Here is a 19,617-nt window from a genome sequence, read left to right as displayed (position 1 = left end):
AAAGCTTCCGCAATGAAGATATTTTCCAAAATTAATCACTTTTCCTAAAAAGGACTTAATCAAATCGGTTTCCTAGAAATATACATGATGTTAAGGTATGGCAATGGCAGTTTGCATGTCTAGGATTGGATCCGAAGGGAGTTTGGTACTTAAGCAGTCTGATGGACTCACCTCCTCTTTCCCGGTTTCTTACCTGGTGCACAGCTTCCATTCACTTTAACCTATAATGAAATCATTTTTTAAAACACTCAGTAAGTTTTCTTTCTGGATCAGAAATGTTTTGAATGCTTCGATGTGGCATATCGGCTCCGACCATAACGTTTGAGCCAGGTTTGGGGTGCTACATTTAGTGGTATCAAAGCCTAGGTTACAACAACTCGGCTGTGGAAGGGGTTTACAAAAACAAAGATTTTTGAAAGCGAAAATTTTATAAAGAATGCGAAAAACTTGATTTTCAAAATTTAGATCTTTAGAAGGTGGCATTTCGAATCTCCGGCTCAAGTCCGTAAGTATTCTGAATTTTTCTGAATATTTTCTTGAATTATCTGTCTGTACTAAAATCCTGCTAGGATACTCTAGATAGGATGATACTGAAACCATAGGAAAATCTGATAAGAGAATGAAACTGTAGCTAGACTTCGATTCTGCGAAAACAAACTCTGAACTACTGTCTGATTCATAAAACATCTGTAATAAACATTGGAGTATTAATTGATGCATAAAAATTCGTAATCAAGATAATACGATATGAGTACAAGAGGCCGTGGAGGGGGCCGAGGAAGTGCTCGAGTGAGATCTTCGTCTTCGAGACATATGCTGGCGGTGGATGCACCGGTACCACTGGCAATAGAGGTAGAGTCTTATGACCGCGGCGCCGAGGATGATGCCCTGTCACAGGCAATGCTTCGTGTTCTAAAAAGGGTTGCCGGAGCAATTTCGGGCAACGAAATTCAGGGATCTATTTCTGAATGACCTCGGGACTAACGGAACGGAGATCTTTAAGGGCGTGTCTGGTATAGCCCCGAATGTGGCGGAATATTGGTTGGAGGCCACAGAACGGATTATGGACAACTTGGACTGCTCTAAGGAGATTGTGAGTGGGGTATCTGTACTAAGTCCCTTGGGTCACTCGGTTAGGGTAGACAAACTGTATAGGAATGTACCCTTAGAAATTCAAGGTAAGATTTTCCCTGGAGATCTGATGGAGTTACCATTCGGAGAGTTTGATCTCATTTGGGAATGGACTGGCTTGTTAAGCATAAAGTGACTCTGGATTGTGCTGCTAAACGAATGGTGTTAAGAACCACAAAGGATGAGGAGGTTATGGTGATAGGTGAGCGAAGGGATTAATTGTCCAATGTGGTGTCGGCTTTAAGAGCCGAAAAGTGGATTTGGAAAGGTTGTGAGGCCTATTTTGCATTTGTAAGTCAGTCAGAAGAGGAGGGACTGACAGTGGATAAGGTTAGGACCGTAAAGGAGTTCCAAGATGTTTTTCCGGAGGAGCTTCCAAGATTGCCTCCGAACCGAGAAGTTGAGTTTGGAAAAGATTTGTTGCCTGGAACGGCGCCCGTGTCCATCTCACCGTGTAGGATGGCACCGAAGGAGTTAGTGGAGTTAAAGACTCAAATTCAAGAGTTGTTGGATAGGGGCTTCGTTAAGCCAAGCGTGTCTCCATGAGGAGTACCGGTGCTATTCATGAAAAAGAAGGATGGTACGATGCAGATGTGCATTGATTATCGCCAGTTGAACAAATTGACGATTAAAAATAAGTATCCACTGCCAAGGATTGACGATCTGTTTGACCAACTTAGAAGAGCTTTTGTATTTTCCAAGATCGACATTCGATCTGGATATCATCAGTTAAGGGTCAAGGAGGTAGATATCCATAAGACAGCATTCAGGACTCGGTATGGTCATTACGAGTTTCTGGTTAAGCCATTTGGACTGACGAACGCTCCTACAGCGTTTATGGATCTGATGAATCATGTGTTCCAACCATTTTTAGATCAATTTGTAGTCGTCTTTATTGACGATATCCTGGTATATTCTGAAACTAAAACGAAACATGATGAGCATCTCCGTATAGTGCTGTAAGTATTAAGGGAGAAGGAACTCTTTGCGAAGTTCAGCAAGTGTGAATTTTGGTTGAGAGAGGTAACTTTCTTAGGACATGTGGTCTCTGCTGAGGAGATTAAAGTGGACCCTCAGAAAATTGAAGCGATTTTGGAATGGAAGCCGCCTAGGTCAGTGTCAGAAATACGGAGTTTCCTAGGACTGGCAAGATACTATAGAAGGTTTGTGGAAGGTTTTTCTGTGATGGCAGCACCTCTGACAAAACACATAAAGAAAGGAGTACCGTTTGTATGGACTAAGAAACAGCAGGAAGCTTTTGAGAAGTTGAAGGAAGTTCTGACTGAAGCACTTGTGTTAATTCAGCCGGAGTCTGGGAATGATTTTACTGTGTACAGCGACGCATCACACGTAGGTTTGGGCTGCGTGTTAATGCAATAGGGTAAGGTGGTTGCATATGCATCACAATAGCTTAAGCCTCATGAGGGAAACTATTTGACTCATGATTTAGAGTTGGCACCAGTGATATTTGCACTTAAGATTTGGAGACATTACTTGTACGGAGAAAGGTGTATTATATACACTGACCATAAGAGTCTTAAGTATTTGTTGACTCAGAAGGAGCTGAACCTTAAGGAAAGGAGATGGATTGAGTTGCTTAAGGATTATGACTGTTCGATCGAGTATCACCCAAGCAAGGCTAATGTGGTAGCCGATGCTCTAAGTCGTAGAGCTGTATCAGATCTGAGAGCAATGTTTGCTCGTCTGAGTCTGTATGATGATGGAAGTCTGTTGGCTGAGTTGCAAGTGAGGCCAACCTGGGTGGATCAGATTAAGGAAAAATAGTTGAACGATGAGTCTTTGGTCGCTCGTTTTCAACAAGTTAAGGAAGGGGAAACTTTCTGAGTTTGGGAGCCAGAAGAGACGATGCAACAGCAATACCCTCATCTGCTTGGATTAGGTAAATTTCGAGGACGAAATTTCTTTAAGGAGGGTAGAGTTGTAACGCCCCAATTTTCGGGAATCCTGTGAATGTTGACATAGGTTTAATTATGTTAGTGGGCCTCTAGAAAGCCCAAGCTTAAGATAGAACCCGGCAATTTTAGTTAATTTTTGTTCCATAAGAAAAAGGGGGTGAAATTATGAAATAGGACCTATGTGAAAATATTTGAAAATGCTATAGGCTAAATTGAAGTGGCCAAATAAATAGGAGTGCAAAATAGGAGGATTTGCATGACAAACCTCCCATTTTACATGAAGTGGCCAGCCATCATGTTGTTGTAGACAAAATGTACACTTGATATCCATAATTTATGGTACAAATTGATACAAATTGATAATAGGTTAGGTAAATGTTTCATGATAATAGGTTAGGTAAATGTTGCATGATAATAGGTTAGGTAAATGTTCCATGATAATGGGTTAGGTAAATGTTTCATGATAATGGGTTAGGTAAATGTTTCATGATAAGAATTTCATGTCTTTTGTATTAAAGAATTAAATGGATGAAATATGAAGTTTTATTAAAAGAAAAAGGGGTGAAAAGAACAAAGTTTTGTCCATCTTTGTTCATCATAGCTGAAAGTTAGAGAAGAGAAAGGAGAGGAGAAAGCTCTTGAGTATTCGGTCATTAGGAGGAGGAAAATTGAAGGTAAGTTCTTGGTACCTTGCTTCTATTTTGAGGTTCATGAGTTCTTCTTGATTCTACCTTAACTCTTCAAGTATATTTTGATTTTTAGTTGTGTTGTGAGCATTTAGTCATGAATTAAAATGAAGGAAATGGTTGTTGTTTCATGTTCTTTTGATGAAAAATGGAAGATAGGTGAAGTTGAGCCATACAAATGAGCATGCATGTGCCTTAGATGTTAAAGGGAAAAATCAGCTAACATGTTGTGCTTTAAAATGATGAAATGGAGATTATACTTAAGTAAAATCATAGATATGTGATGATTGATTGGTGATATACATGTTTAAATAACATGCATGCAAGGTATGTGTGAAAGAGTGATTTGGTAATAAATCTGCTTGGGATAGCAGCAGTAACGTGACTTTGGAAAATCACCATAAATTGTGAGAGATGAGTTAGAAGCTGCATAAATTATGTAATTAAATCTTAATGAGTCTAGTTTCAAATGGAATAAACGAGAACATATTTTGAATTCTGTACAATGAGAAATTTGATTCGTAATGAAGAGTGGTCAGATTAGTCAAATAGTGAAACATGGGAAACTTTGAGAAAAATCTGGTATTGATTGGCTAAACCAAAAATTCTAAAAATTTTATGGATAGAAGATATATTAGTCTATTTTCAGGTAAAATTAACGGCACTTGATTTGGAGTTTCGTAGCTCCAGTTATAAATGATTTAGTGACTGTTGCTCAGGAAGACAGCTTGTAGTGAAATTATGATTATGTGGCAAACATTGACAAAAATTTGTTAATGAGTTGCTTATTGATTTCTTATAAGCTTACTATGACCTGTAGGTGTGGTTGGCTGAATATTGTAAGGGGTTAATACGTAGTTTGTATTTGAATAGTTAGATTAACGTGTTAGTAATCCAATTGTAGACGGTTCGTGTGTGGATCTTGTCAGCATATCGTCGCAAACAGGTGTGTAACTAACACCCTCTTTCTTAGTCTGGATCGGAAAAAGTCGAAAAGTCGAAATGCCAAAAACCGGTATTTTGTAGATTTGCGAGTGTGCGAATGCTCGTGAGGTAAATCGATTAATGTTTTTACTAAGCTGCAAAATTTGGACTGCAAAGTGCATGATTTCTGTGCCCTCGATATTTTTGGGCTTAATGGGCCAAAATTGGAATGATGGGCCAACGGGCCCAATTCGGTAAGAACCCTCGGTACTTGATTATGTTAGTACGTGAAAAGTAGGAATATGCATGAAAAACCCTAAAATAGATAAATTATTGAAATACCTTTAAAAGTGGAAAATTTACAGTTTTACCCCTAGTAGATAAATTACCGAAATACCTCTATGGTTAAATTGACCTAAATGCATGTTTGACTGTTGTTATTTACTGCATGCCATATTGTTATTATCTGATGCATGGGATTGGGATATTGACGGAGGAAGTACTGAAAGTGGCTTGTCCACGTACTGGAGGCTTTACCTCAATTTACTGTTAACTGAGCAGCAATGCTGCAACTGTGGAGTGTTGGGCTGGGTGGGTTGAGTTATCCCCACATGGAGTGTATGGCTGGTACGGGTGGAGTGTAGTGGTTGGTGGGTTGAGTAGTCTCCCCAAATGGGCTTGCATATGTTATTGATGTTGCATGTATTTTGAAATGGGCCTATGGGCCATACTGTTATCTGAATAAGGGGCTAATGCCCAGTTTATTGTAATCTGAAAAGGGCTCTGGCCCAGTATCACTGTTACCTGAATGGGCTTAGGCCCAATAGGCTTGAGCTGACTTGGGCTTTGAATGAGTTTTCCTTACACACTGAGTTTCCCCAAACTCACCCCTTTTATTTTCATCCACGCAGGAAATCCCCAACCATAGTGCGCTTGGAGCTGTGAGGGAATTCGGAGTGGCCACCCGTTCTGAAAGTTTGATTTTCTTCTGGTGAACTGGACATCCTTTTAATTACGATTGAGGTTTTGGGCTTTTAAATGTAATAAGGCCGCTTATTTATTTTTGATGGTTTTTATATGTTTTATTAAGATAGGTAATATTTATATTTTAAATGTTGAAATTAGATAGCTTTAGGCCGCGTTTTCAAAAACAGTAATTGATTTCAAAATAACACGAAAACAGACAAAGCTTCCGCAATGAAGATATTTTCCAAAATTAATCACTTTTCCTAAAAAGGACTTAATCAAATCGGTTTCCTAGAAATATACATGACGTTAAGGTATGGCAATGGCAGTTTGCATGTCTAGGATTGGATCCGAAGGGAGTTTGGTACTTAAGCAGTCCGATGGACTCACCTCCTCTTTCCCGGTTTCCTACCTGGTGCACAGCTTCCATTCACTTTAACCTATAATGAAATCATCTTTTAAAACACTCAGTAAGTTTTCTTTCTGGATCGGAAATGTTTTGAATGCTTCGATGTGGCATGTCGGATCCGGCCATAACGTCTGAGCCGGGTTTGGGGTGCTACACAGACGCTCCCCGAATCTTTTAGAAGCAGTGACGGCTCAAAGAGGAAAAGGCAGAAACCCTAGGGTTTCCTGCCTTAATGTAATAGTTTGGGCCAATTGGGTCACTTTAGTTCTGGGCTAGGCAGGGTGTAATGGGTACCGGGTAATTTAGCTGGGTTTTGGGTTTGGGTTTAGGCTAGTTGGGTTTTAACTTTTGGCCTGTAAAAGGACGGACTGTTTAATAAATAAACATTTATTTATTATTTTTTGTTTTCAATTTTAAAGCCCGGGCAAATTTTGGTTATTACACCCTTGATTTTTAAAAATCCTTATCTCGAGATAACTAAACGTCATATCCAGTGAGTTAGGACACAACTCTTCAAATCCCCGAGAATAAGCTTTTATTTGAAACTTATAAGTTTGGATTGAAGAAGGATATTCGATTATTTAAATTCAACGAGGAAAATTGGAACCCAGTAAGTTAGGGCACAATCTTCTCGAAGATTCCAAATACCGTGTATTGCCTTATTATTTTTTAAAAGTTTTTTAGATTTGGGGGAAAATTGATACAATATTGAAATGATGGATAAAAATCATTGATGAAAAATGACAATATGAAAATATAGATAAATGGCTTATAGAACACAAAATGGCAATAAACACACCATGTACATTATTTAAGAAGCTAACATCACTAATCAAAGACAAATGAATTAAAAGACATATATAACAATTTAAAAAACAAAGCAAGTCGAAATAGAATGTAAAAATAATTTAAAAATGATAATAAATGAATTTATAATATATAATGTGAGAAAAGAATTTAAAAATCAACAAAATACAAAATGAATAAAAAATAGACGATATATCACGAAATTTAAAATAATATATATAAGTTTAAAATAAACAATATATAAAAAAAACTCAAAATAAACAATATATGAAATAATTTGTAATGATATAAAATAATACTTTGTATAAAAAGATATAAAATGAATAATATATAACATAATTTGAAGTAGCAATTGTCGAAACCATTTTTTTAGAGAAAAATGGGAATCGACTTTTTAAAACGAAAATGTGGAGTTGCCACCAATCTTTTGTTTAGGTGTGATTGGATCACCTAATAAAATATTTTAAAACAATTCTGGTCCATGTAAATTTAAAAATGGGTTCGAGAGCCGGTTACGTATGAGGAAGGGTTAGCACCCTCACTACGCCCAAGAATTGGTACCAGATTGATTAAGTGATGTACTTATGTCTAGGATTTTTTCCAAAAAAAAAAATTGAAATATGATTCCTCTTAAAAAATTTGAGTGGTTTAAGCTGGTCGTCAAAACTTTCTCATTTCACATGTATAAAGCATCACATCCAGCACAAATAGGACATGATCTTTTATACTTTTGAGAACACGATTGAGTTTTGATTTCTCAAAAGCTCTTAGGTCAAAAATTACAAAAGGATATTTCGATATTCAGTCCAACGAAAATCGTACCCAACACGGTAGGACACGTTTTTCTGAATTTCTAAATATTGAATATTGCCTTGTTTTTAACAAAGAAGTTTAAATAAATGATTGTAAATTATCTCAAAATGCATTAATTTTATTTGAAACAAAGTAGAATAATTGATTTTGAAGAGTTGAAGACCATAAAGCAACATTTTATAAATCAAAAGAAAAATAACAATCATGGGATAATATAATATAATACAACTGTTACTCTAATGGTTGAGTACTGGGTAATTTTCCTTTGTGTCTCACTAAAAATGATAATTAAATATTTATATATATAGTTACTGTTTATAGAATTAATGTTCTTAGTAGAGTTTATGCATGTAGGACACGTATACTGTTCTGGACTGTCTAATGGACTTTGTGGCCCCCATATGTGAATTTCTTCGGTATATGCGAGCTAAGATCGCGAGCTACCCTTGCGAGCACCCTGTGGCATTGCGAGTTGAGACAAAGAGCTCTCGTTGTTGACTTCTCACTGTAAAGGTTGCACGTATCCATTCAGTAGGGCTTAGCCAAGTCATGAATAGGCGATACGGATCTTATCTGGTTCTCGAGTTGGCGATCATAATACATATGAACACTTTTTATGCTTGGAAAAAGTAATATAAGAAGCTTGAGTTGAAGGCATGAGATGGGCGTGAAAAAGAGGTGGGTTTTCATGGACAAAAAAAATAGGAAGGAAAGCTAAATTGAATGAAAATAATGAAAAAAAGAAAAAAAATCATGGAAACCGAGTTTTGTATAAAGGAAATGAAAACCAAAAAAAGGTGGGATTTAAAAATAAATCTATATTTTTTTTGGGGGGGGGACAGGGGCGTAGCCGGGGGCTGGCATGGGCCTCGACCCCCCCTAAAATGTAAAATTATATTTTAAGCCATTCAATTTTTTTTAAAATTTTAAATTAGTAAAGATATAATTGCACTTTGGCTTCCTAAAATTATAAAAAATTGATTTAATTCTTTACAAATTATAAAGATATAAACTATAAAATAAAATAAAATTTCATCCGGCCTCCCTAAAAAATTTTTCTGGCTTCGCCCTTAGGGGGTTTCTGTTTAATATATACAAGGTGATTTTTCTGAGTTTTTTTTTTCACAAATCAATTATATTTTTTAAGTTTTTAATTAGGCATTTACGATGATACTTATAGGATTTTTCACATATTTTCAGGAAAAAGAAAAGAAGAAGAAAAGAATGTTGATTTACAAATATTTGGAGATGAAATTGTTGCTGCTAAGTGTTTGAAACCTTGGGCTCAAAACCGACATCTATTTGGTGAAGAAATAAGTGAGTAGTTGGTTAGAGGGAATTGATTCTAGGCTTTTAAATGAGTGATGAAGAGAGGAGTCAAAAGATTAAGAAGAGCTAGAAGATGACAGTAATGATTTTTTTTTTGAATTTTTAATAATATTTATAATTTTATAAGTATTGTATTTTTATATTTTTATATTTTATTAAATTAATTATATATAAATTATTTATTTATACATGTGTCACTACAAGGTTGATTGATTCTACCACTAATAACAAAAAGGTTAAACGATATTAGTTGTAGAGGCTGGTCTATGAAATGCTTATTAACTTTTAGGAACTAATATGATCCCAAAAAAATGAAATTGATAACATTATATAATACTATAATATAAACATGCATAAAAAAAAGTTGAGTATATTTAAAGTTTTAATAAATAAAAAATATATAAAAAATAAGTATTATAAAAAGAACTTTGAAAATAATATTATACAAAACAATTTAAACCCAAAATTTATCAATAAAATATAATATAAATTATATTCATAAAAATAGTAATGGATGTCAATATAAAATTTTTAAACCATTGATGTACATGATAGAAAGTTTTAAGATAAATATAACCGTATAAAAATATATAGAAGAATGTATATGAACTACTATTTATATAATACGAAATTAATGATCATACAAAATAATTCGAAACAAGATTGATTTATCCACAATAATTAATATACAAGAAGTGAAAACCCTAGTACAAATAACACATACATAAGAGAATAATAATATAGGAAAATATTTGAAATAAACAAAATATATAATACCAAAATTGGATTTAAAAGAAACAAATAATATATATAAGTAAAAATTTTAAAGAAAAATTATATGAACATGTAGAGGATTTAAATAAGTAATTTGACATAACATATGTATATGTAAATATAAATATCAATGTACGAGGATAAATAATATATAAATCTTTTAAATATAAAATTACATAGAAAAAATTTTAAGGTAATGGATTATATAATAAAATAATTCAAAAATGTACCAAAGAAAATAAAAAAAACTAAAGCAATGTGAGATCAATAGAATAATACATTAAGAATAACATATTTAAAAAATGAATAACAAATAATTCATAAAGAATACAAGACACTAACAAAAAAAAAACTTAATCGTGATAAAAACAAAGTTAGAAGAGTAATTTATAAATAAATTAAATCGTTAAAACAAAATCAAGGACCAAAATTAAATGCGTGCAAATAACCGAAGATTAAAAATGAAAATGAATCAATATTCCAAGGCGAGACATCTAAAACACGGAATAAAATGAGTAAACGCGCAAATTTCGGGGATAATTTAGAAGAATGAAAGAAAACATAAATAAGGCGCGATTGAATGGTTCAGCAAAGTAAAAGGACCACGCGCGTAAATTGACCATTCAAGGTAAAAAAATGCGGATCCGGGCCACAAAATGGGTCAAAGCTCGAATCTTCTTCCCCATAAACGGCGCCGTTTCGTATATTCCCTAAAAAACAAACAAAAAACCCTAAAATGACCCCTAGTCCCCTTAAACAAAATCAAAACAAAGAACCTAAGCTTCCTATCTCTCTCTCATTCCGTCGAACCCAAAAGAAAACCTTCAACTACCATTTTGCCCCCATATTCAGCCGACGGTTATCATACGAAGGCCTAATCCGGCCCCATTCGACCTCGAATCTGAGAGTTTTGCTAGGCTTAACCTTAATCCTCATCTAAGCTTCGACTACCATGAAGCAAATAAGGATTTCGAAGCCTCTTCGAGAAGATAAGTATCTACGCCTTTATTTATTTGTTTTTTACTTACAATAATGAAGATCAAAGAAGAAATAGAAGCAAAATCAAAAGAAAAAAAATGAGATTTAAAATCACCTCTTGGACATTATTTTTGAATTAATTTCTATCCTTTTCATATATGCGTATATTCGAATCTTATTCTCTTTGTAGAAAGCAGGAAAAAAGATCCCATTTACATCATTTTCATTCGGTTTTATAGCCAAAAAATAAAATAAATAAATAAAAGAAAATACAAATTCCTTGCTGTAGTTCGCTGTGATCTGCTATCAATTGCTGCTTGGTTGTTTTCTGTTGCAGGTGTGCATGCCGTGGAGGAGTTATTCATGGGCGTGGAGCGTGGCACGCGTGGAAGAATCGGTTGGAGGATGCGACGGCTGAAGCTTCTAGAGACCTAGGGTTTCTGCTGAAAAAATTCATTAGTGTTTTGGGCCTGGGGTAACGGGTTAGGACTGATCTAGATTTGGGCTTGTAATGGTTGTTGGGTTTTGTACTGGGCTACTACAATTTGGGTTAATGGGTTCTGCAATTTGGGCTGTAAATGGACTGTTAATAAGTTTGGACTTTTATTTTTATTTTAATTTATTTTTGGTTTAGTTTCTGTTAACGGGCCAGGGTCAAATGGGCATATTACAACAATATATAAAACTCAATCAAGATAAAACTGTTTAAAATATGTAATATTAAAAATAATAAAATAAAATTGCTTGAAATCAATACTTCATAAAAAAATTGAAATAAGTAAATAAAATACAAATTTGCAAAAGGGATTAAAATAAAATAAATCTCTATACAGAATGATAAATAAAGCGAATAAATACTAAATATTAAGCAAATTAATTTAACAGTATGATGATAATAATAATAATAATAATAATAGAAGTAATAATAAATAAATAAATAATAATGAAAAATATAACTAATATAATAATATTACAAATAATTAATTAATTTGGAACTGAAACAATAAAAATAACGAAAAAGGACTAAAACAGAACCTAAAATCGAATTTCAGGGCAAATCAGAAATAAATAAATAAGAAAAGGATTAAATCACATGTACGAATAAAGAGGAGGGACTATTCCTGAAAATATCCCTCTCTCCAAAACGCACAACTTGAGGTAGGATCAAAATGCAATTAAAATAAAAAACGGGGTCAAAATTAAAAAAGAAAAAGGAACTCAATCAAATAGCATTGCGAAGAAGAGGGACCATTAGCGAAAATATCCCAAAATTCCTAAATGAACAGCTCCTCCCTTTCTTAAACGACGACATATCAAATTTGGTTTAAACTATCATTCAGTTTTCTTCAAAAAACGTTACAGACCCCATTTTCCTTTTTCCTTCTTTAAAAAAACAAAGATTCTTTCTGTTATTAAAAAGAAAGAACCAAATCCCTAACACCCCCATTTTTACTCTCCTTCAACAGATCATAGAGAGGCCATCCGACCACCCCTTTTTTGGGCCTAATTTCGATGACGGAGAATGACTCTCCGGCGCCGTGACCGCGGGTTCAGGTAAATCTTTCTCCTTTCCCTTTTTGATTTTCATAGGTATGGAAAAATAAAGTGAAGAAAATGAAGGAAAAAAAAAAGAGGAAACAAAAAAATGAAAGTTAGAAACCACCTTTAAAATTGTTTTCTCTTCTTCTCTATCGATTGTGCGTATTTTTATCCAAAAAAAACTCCCCAAAACAATAATTTCATGAGGCTTTTATAGCCCTTTTTACAATTGATTTTCAACTATTGCAGGTTGTGGGTGGCGTGGTGGACGTGGGCACTGACGAGGTACGTGGGTACGAACGTGGAGGAGTGGGATGCGGGGCGGCCGATGAACATGCGGCACTGGTTAAAGGGGCGTGTTGCTTCCTTATTTTCTGTTTAGGGTTTTAGTTTGGGCTAAGGTTATGTTTTGGACCTGTTAGGCTGCTTTGTATATTTTGGGTTTTAAGTTTGGTTGTCGTTGGGCTTTGTAGTTTTGAACTGTTGTTTATTAGGCCCCGGGCTAAAATTGGGCCCTACAGTCTTTTTTTTTTCTTCCTTTTTCTCATTCTTCCATATTTTCACTTTTATACATTTGATTATTTTTCTTACCCCTACCAAAGTATCTCTCATTTGTTGAATTCCATCGGTATTTAGATTGCCACCAATAACATTCATATATTTTCTAGGAAACGATAAGTATGCCTTGTTTCGATGATTAAATCTTGAATTTTCGTAATATTAATGTCTGGTATTAATATTTAGGTTAGACTAATCAATCTTTTATGAATCTTGTCAAATCTTTGATAATTTTGCAAAAACCTTGGTACCAATCATTAATTTGTGTGTAAATGTCATTTGAAAGACTGGATCTAGGTGAATCGGACCAAAAACAAGAGTGAGGAACATTGATCGAACCCATGGTGAAAGGTGTGTGTTCTTTACCAAGTGAATCGTGACAAACTGTGTGTAGTTTATGGCCACACGATCCCCCACACAACCATGTCCACCTGTAGATTTTAAGGACTTCGTGAACAACATGACCTCAGCCTGTTACATGGTCTGCCACACGACCGTATCTCTCCTTTCATCTCTTCCTTGAAAGCTTGCAAGCTGGCGTCCATCTTCGCTTCTAGTTTCATATCTAGGAGGGCCAGATCACTTTGGATCTTTGCAATCTCCTGCTGTAGGTCATTGACTTCCTTTTGTAGACGTATGGTAACCCCTTCCCTGACCATGAAAATCGTGCTTGCTCTAATACCCTTGATGTGGAACGAAATTGTTCAGTAAGAATAAGAGAGATTAGAGAAAAGAGAGTAGAGAAGAGAGAAATCAAGAGAGGGGAAATTCTTGTGTATTTTTCTATATGGCTTTTCTAATTCTCCATAACCTACATAAAAAGAGGAAAAACAAGCGGGAAGGATGGTTCAAAAGTTTGTTACTAACAATAGAACCGTTGTTGACCAAAACACAACGTTTAAGTAAACTAATACTTATGCCAATACACCCCGTTTAAGCTGAGTGTTGCTCCTTAATAAACTTGTACTGCCACTAAGCATCGTTTTCATTAAAATAAAATGCACCATTTTTCATCATTTCTGATTTTACTGCTAAATAAGATACAAAAAGAATTAACGAGTGCCGTAAGCTTACATTTTATAATTATTGTAAAGTAATATTTTCCTTTAGTAATGAATAAAATCTTTATTATTATTTTCATCTTCGTCATCTTTGGAGATGTTGAATGTACAATCATGATTTTTGGAAGGATTAGTGTTTGGTAGTAAGGGGTAGCCATGAATTCTAACTAATATTTAAAAATTGTACATTGGGTCATTATATCTACATTCTATGTATATGAATGATAATCTTGCTATCCAAGAAAATGAATGTTTGAGAATTCTTCAAATTCATACAAGTGGCAGCCATGTTTTGGCTTGGGTGGTTGATGAATTTGCAGGTATGAATAGGTATGAATAGAGGAAGGTATCGATTTTAATAGCTCAATGATTTAAATAAATTTTTTAAATAATTTGATTACTAAAAATAATTAATGGTATAAATTATCCAAATTAAAAAAAAAATTGATTGCTAAACTATTATTTTTGGTGATGACAATCAATTTTGGTTTTTTTTCTTTTAATTGGGAGGACAATGGGGTTGCTTGACATCAAATCTAAGCTTTCATGCTTGTAAAATAACACTCTTTCTACTAGATAAAGAGATTATTGACAATCAATTTTGATTTTTAAGACGCCAACAAGAGATTTAACTACTACTCCCATTCTGATTTGAATACTTGTTCTTAATGAATCATACTATACAGATTTTGAAACAAGATAGAATCCCAGGACACAACACTATACAAGCATACTGGGTTTATCCTCATGGAAAACATAGGTTGAAAGCAAAAGGAGCAAAAAAGCTTTTAAATCATTGGGAAGCATATTTGTATACTCCACCACCTAAAAAATAGAGTTGAGATTTTGTAAACCAACTACATTTGAATAGTGCAGGATCGTATGTATCTTCCATAGGTTTTGTTTTTTCCTCAATGGCATCCCTTCCGTCTCTGGGAACATCTTAGACGACTATCCATCCAACGGTCCCACCAGAACAATTCATCCCTTCCATTGCCCACCAACCATCGTCAACAATTGGAAATGTTGCTCATTCTGCAAATTTATCATACCCCACCATCTTACTCCAATTAAGAGACCGAGGCAACCACTTCAATGATTTTTAAGCATGTGTCGATTACTACTTGAAAGCATTTAGTCAATCTTCCTTTGAGTTGGGGTTTTGGTAGCTTTCTAGGTCAGATTCAAGTTTTATTATGCACAATTGTCATGTGTGATTTTCTTTTTAAAGATTATTGCACTTAAATCTTATTATGTGTAATTTTTATTCTGATTTATTCTGATTTAAATTCGAATATATTTTCGCTTTTAGTTTGTTGTGCTTTGAATTGAATTAATTTTAGTTTTAATGGATTAAATATGTATTATTTATCTACGGCTTAGTTTAAAAATTACTAAAAATCTTTTATTTTTATAAAGTAACAAGTATTAATATGAGAGTATTTTTATCTTTTCATATTTTTTTAATAAAATAATATACATAATAAAATTTGGACTTGGAGCACATGAATTTTTAAACTTTTAACTTAATCATTTTAACCAAAGCCTTAGTTGAATTTAATATAATTTTTTTATAAATATATTTTTTATTTAATTTTTCACCCACATTGTGAATATGCTACAGTTTAATAATTTCTTAATTTTTTTTAGTTTAATTAAATTTGGATTGAATTATATTTCTACTTGTAGGTTGAATTAAGATTATAAATAATTAAAAACCCCATGTGATGGTCTAATGATTAATGGTTAAGGGTGTTCATCATCTAAAGTGTAACTTGGATTCAAGTTTGGCTTGGATTCGAGTCGTACTAGTCACATTAGTTGTTTGAATTTTAACCTGTTAATTTACAGAAAAAAATATAAATAATTAAATAAATAGCGGTTAAGATAATGGATCAATGTCATGTATATTATTTGAATAAAATTAATAACATTTACACTGTTATAAAAAAAAGACCAGAAGTATTTATTAATGCAATAATACAAAGTAACAAGTAAGACAAAAACTTGTATAGGACACATATTAAAAACACATTAGATTGCTATAACACCTCAAACATAGTATGACACGTAAAAGAGACACAAACATACGCTATGGATTGCTAGATGATATAAATTCTTCATTCCTTAATAAGAGGCTCAGATTGGATCAATGAGCAAAGAAGTTATCCCATCTTTTGTATTTTTCCCAACATGTGTGTACCCATCTCCATTCTTGTAAATGAAATCGAGGACCCTTGTAAGATTGAGAATTCGTGTAAGAACTGGCCTTGGGATAACTTTGGATATCTCACTAAATATCAATTCCTGGTTTATATCTTTCCAAGCATTCTCCACTTGCTTCATCAATTCCCTACATGCTTCTTCTTCTGAAATCGCATGTTCTCTCATGTAGCATTCAACAGCCGAAGCACAGTGCCCTCTCTCTTGCTCAAACTATAAATTTATATTAGTTTTTTCATCAAACATTAGTTATTGAAAATAATCTTGCAAAATTCGAAAAAAGGTACCTTGTGTGAAGTAACATCATTCAAGAGACGAGCAATAATGGAAGAAGCATAAATGATTTTAGGGTTGTTAGATGCCCAATTAAAAATCTCAGGCGTCACAAAATCTCCCATTCCAACAAAAGATGTGACGATTAACATGATATAACCAGCAGATACAACTGCGTTTCTCATATACTCCTTCATTGTTGGAACATAGTTTTCATTACACCATTTCGCCTCCACAAAATAAGATTCGGACAGTTGTTTAAACTATGAAAAGGGAAAAAAAATAAAATAAAAGGAAGTCATTACCTTTAGGTCATAATAACACTCAAATTTAGAGTACATATGTATCAGCTTATAATCCTCAATATGTTCATGTTGAACATATATCTATATTTAAGGATAACAAAATAACTCCTTGTGTCCTTGCCAACTCCACTTATATTCGACACTTTCCTTATATAATTTATGAGAATAGGGTTACTAATTTCTATTACTTATGTAAAATCATTTAAAAAATGAGATAAAGAAACGAACGTACGACATCTTTCGCATATTTGACACGATATGATTTTCCTTGCTTAATCATTGCTTCCTCCTCTTCTCCATAAAAATCTAACAATGGCTTGTAAAATGATTTCATATATTCTGGGAGTTGATCTATATAATCAACATCCCACCTGAAAAATCAATTAGAGAAAAGTTAAAAATTGTATATTTTTTTATACATGATCACATCAACTAATTGAATCGCTTTAAAATTGAATCGTGTGTAAATATAGAAGTTGCTAACCTCTGAATTGCATTCTTGAGGAGTTGAAGCTCTTCAAGTGTGCCATATGCGTCATATGTGTCATCCATTATTGATGCCATGACCAATGTTTTTACTAATATCTCCCTTGCAAAAGAGTATTGTGGCTCAAAATACACTCCCATTATCCAAAAGTAACTTTCTACCAATCTATCTCGAACAAAAGGTAGTTTTGTAGGTAAGTCTAAACCTTTCCTCCACCTGAAACAAAACCCACATTAGCCTAACTATGTATAGTTCATTATTAGGCATCAATTAGTCCTTTTAAATTAGGATAAACAATCAATGTTGAATGTTGAAGGAGTAATATATTGCCTTGAGATCTTGCTTAGCTGTTCCCTGTGTGAAGTTTGTAACAAGTGGAAATCCAACTCTGCAAACTTCAACAGCATTTTGTTATGTGAAACATCGTCTCGGTAAATGGAAATGAATCGCCTAGCCTCCAACCTTGGCAAGCCCCTGAGGATGGGTTGGTATAGAGCATGGGAGACTAAGGCTGAAAGGGGATATTCGATAGTGCCAGCAGCTTTGGCTAAACCAAGATGAGTGGTGGTAAAACCAAGAGCTTCTTCAAGTATGTCTTCCCCATGCACACGTAAATGTGAAGCTTCGTATAATTCTAGTAAGCCTTTCACATCACTTGTTAAGGACATGTTAAAGTTTCCTTCATCATCTTTGAGCTTGTTGAACCATTCTACTCAACCCAAAAAGATATTATTATATTAATCATTGTAATATAGAGAAATTAAATCTAATATTGAAACTCTCAACAACAAAGTTTTGTAGGAAAAAGAGAAATATAACACGAAGAATTAACAAAGTTTTGTCGTCACCATCATAATTTATTATTATAGGAAAATAAGTTACATGCAGCGACTTTTGTATGAATTTTAACCTTGGATCTCGACCCAGATTTCGTATTAGATTAATTATTTATTTGTGTTGAATTATAAAATAAAATTTTTAAAAAAATTCATTTTAATTTTTAACAATTTTGATCGGGTTGGGGCATCTATTCAAGTTATCGATGAAGAAGCCGGAAGATTTTGTTGAATCAAAACAGTTATTTTGATGACCCTAATAAGCGGTAAAAAAAGAAGAAGGATTTCACGTGAAAAATAGGAAGGAAAATGGACCCACCGGAAGGAACACCAAATCCATTCTCTCTAAGCAATCGAAATTGAAGAGAAGTAGTCTCGAGAGTTTGGTCATCTTTATAGTCATGCTCATAAATATTGAGCATACTTCTTCTATCTCTCTTTCAACATGGTAACTCACACCCAACCGTTTGATTGTATCAATTAAACGCAATTTGTAGAGTAACTCGTCATCCATGGCTACCTTAATCATCCTCCTTACTTCTTCTTTCAGTCCTTCATGTTGTAGTTTAGTTTTAGGATCAACTTTCTGAAAAATTGAAATGTAGTACAATACGAAATCAATATAAAGATGAAAACATATTTACTCAAGTGCAAACACTTGTATATATGTGATTTAAGCTAAACAATATCTTAACGACCGATATATACTCATGTGCAAACACACGTATGTATCTAAACTCTTTACCGTTGTTGGAGATGAAAGGAAAATATCCCTCCAAATGTTAGGATGAAAGTTGGCTGAGGGACGTTTCTGGTTGGACATGGATCCAAGAGTTGAAGAAGGAAGCTTTGATGAAGACTTTTCGTTAGCTAGTAACTATGTATGTTGGAAACACTACGAAGGAGATGAATTGGTGTGAGGCAAAGAGCTCCTATGTTGAAGTATTTATAGAACACCAGACACACCCTTAAAGATTTTCGCTCCGTTAGCCCGAAGTCGTTCAGAAATAAATCCCCGAATTTCGTTCCCTGTACTTGCCCCGGTAACACTTTCCAGAACACGAAGTATTGCCTGTGACAGGGCATCATCCCCGGCACCACGGTCATGAGACTCCACCTCCGTTGCTGGTGGTACTGGTGCATCCATCGCCGACATATGTCCCGAAGATGAAGATCTTGCTCGAGCGCTTCCTCGGCCCCGTCCACGACCTCTTCCACGCGCGGCTCTTGTACTCATATCATATTATCTGATTTACGAAATTTTATGCATTAATTCAATATTCCAGTGTTTATTACAGATGTTTTATGAATCAGACAGTAATTCAAAGTTTGTTTTCGCAGAACCGAAGTCTAGCTACAGTTTCAGTCTCGTATCAAATTTCCTATGGTTTCAGTATCATCCTATCCTAGTAGAATTTTAGTATAGACAGAAAAAAAATTCAGAGAAGTTTAGAGTAATACATACAGGCTTGGGCCGGAGGTTCGGAATGCCACCTTCTAAAGATCTAAATTTTGAAAATCGAGTTTTTTTTGAAAATCTTTATTTTTGTAAACCCATTCCACAGCCGAGTTGTTACAAATTGGCTCTGATACCACTAAATG

General features: G+C 34.2%; 1 long non-coding RNA gene and 1 pseudogene across 1 annotated transcript; one reads left to right on the top strand and one right to left on the bottom strand.

Moving 5' to 3' along the window:
• Window positions 1-10,473: 10,473 nt before the first annotated feature.
• Window positions 10,474-12,974, top strand: LOC107942227 (uncharacterized). The gene is made up of 2 exons (XR_001695800.2): window positions 10,474-12,287; window positions 12,522-12,974. It is a non-coding gene; the product is annotated as an uncharacterized lncRNA (long non-coding RNA).
• Window positions 12,975-16,018: 3,044 nt separating this feature from the next.
• Window positions 16,019-19,252, bottom strand: LOC107939943 ((+)-delta-cadinene synthase isozyme XC14-like; annotated as a pseudogene).
• Between the last annotated feature and the right edge of the window lie 365 nt (window positions 19,253-19,617).

This window comes from Gossypium hirsutum, chromosome A11, assembly GCF_007990345.1.
Source record: "Gossypium hirsutum isolate 1008001.06 chromosome A11, Gossypium_hirsutum_v2.1, whole genome shotgun sequence".
Lineage (NCBI taxonomy): Eukaryota > Viridiplantae > Streptophyta > Magnoliopsida > Malvales > Malvaceae > Gossypium > Gossypium hirsutum.
The sequence above is the reverse complement of the archived record's forward strand: the minus strand, read 5'-3'. Positions and strand labels throughout refer to the sequence as shown.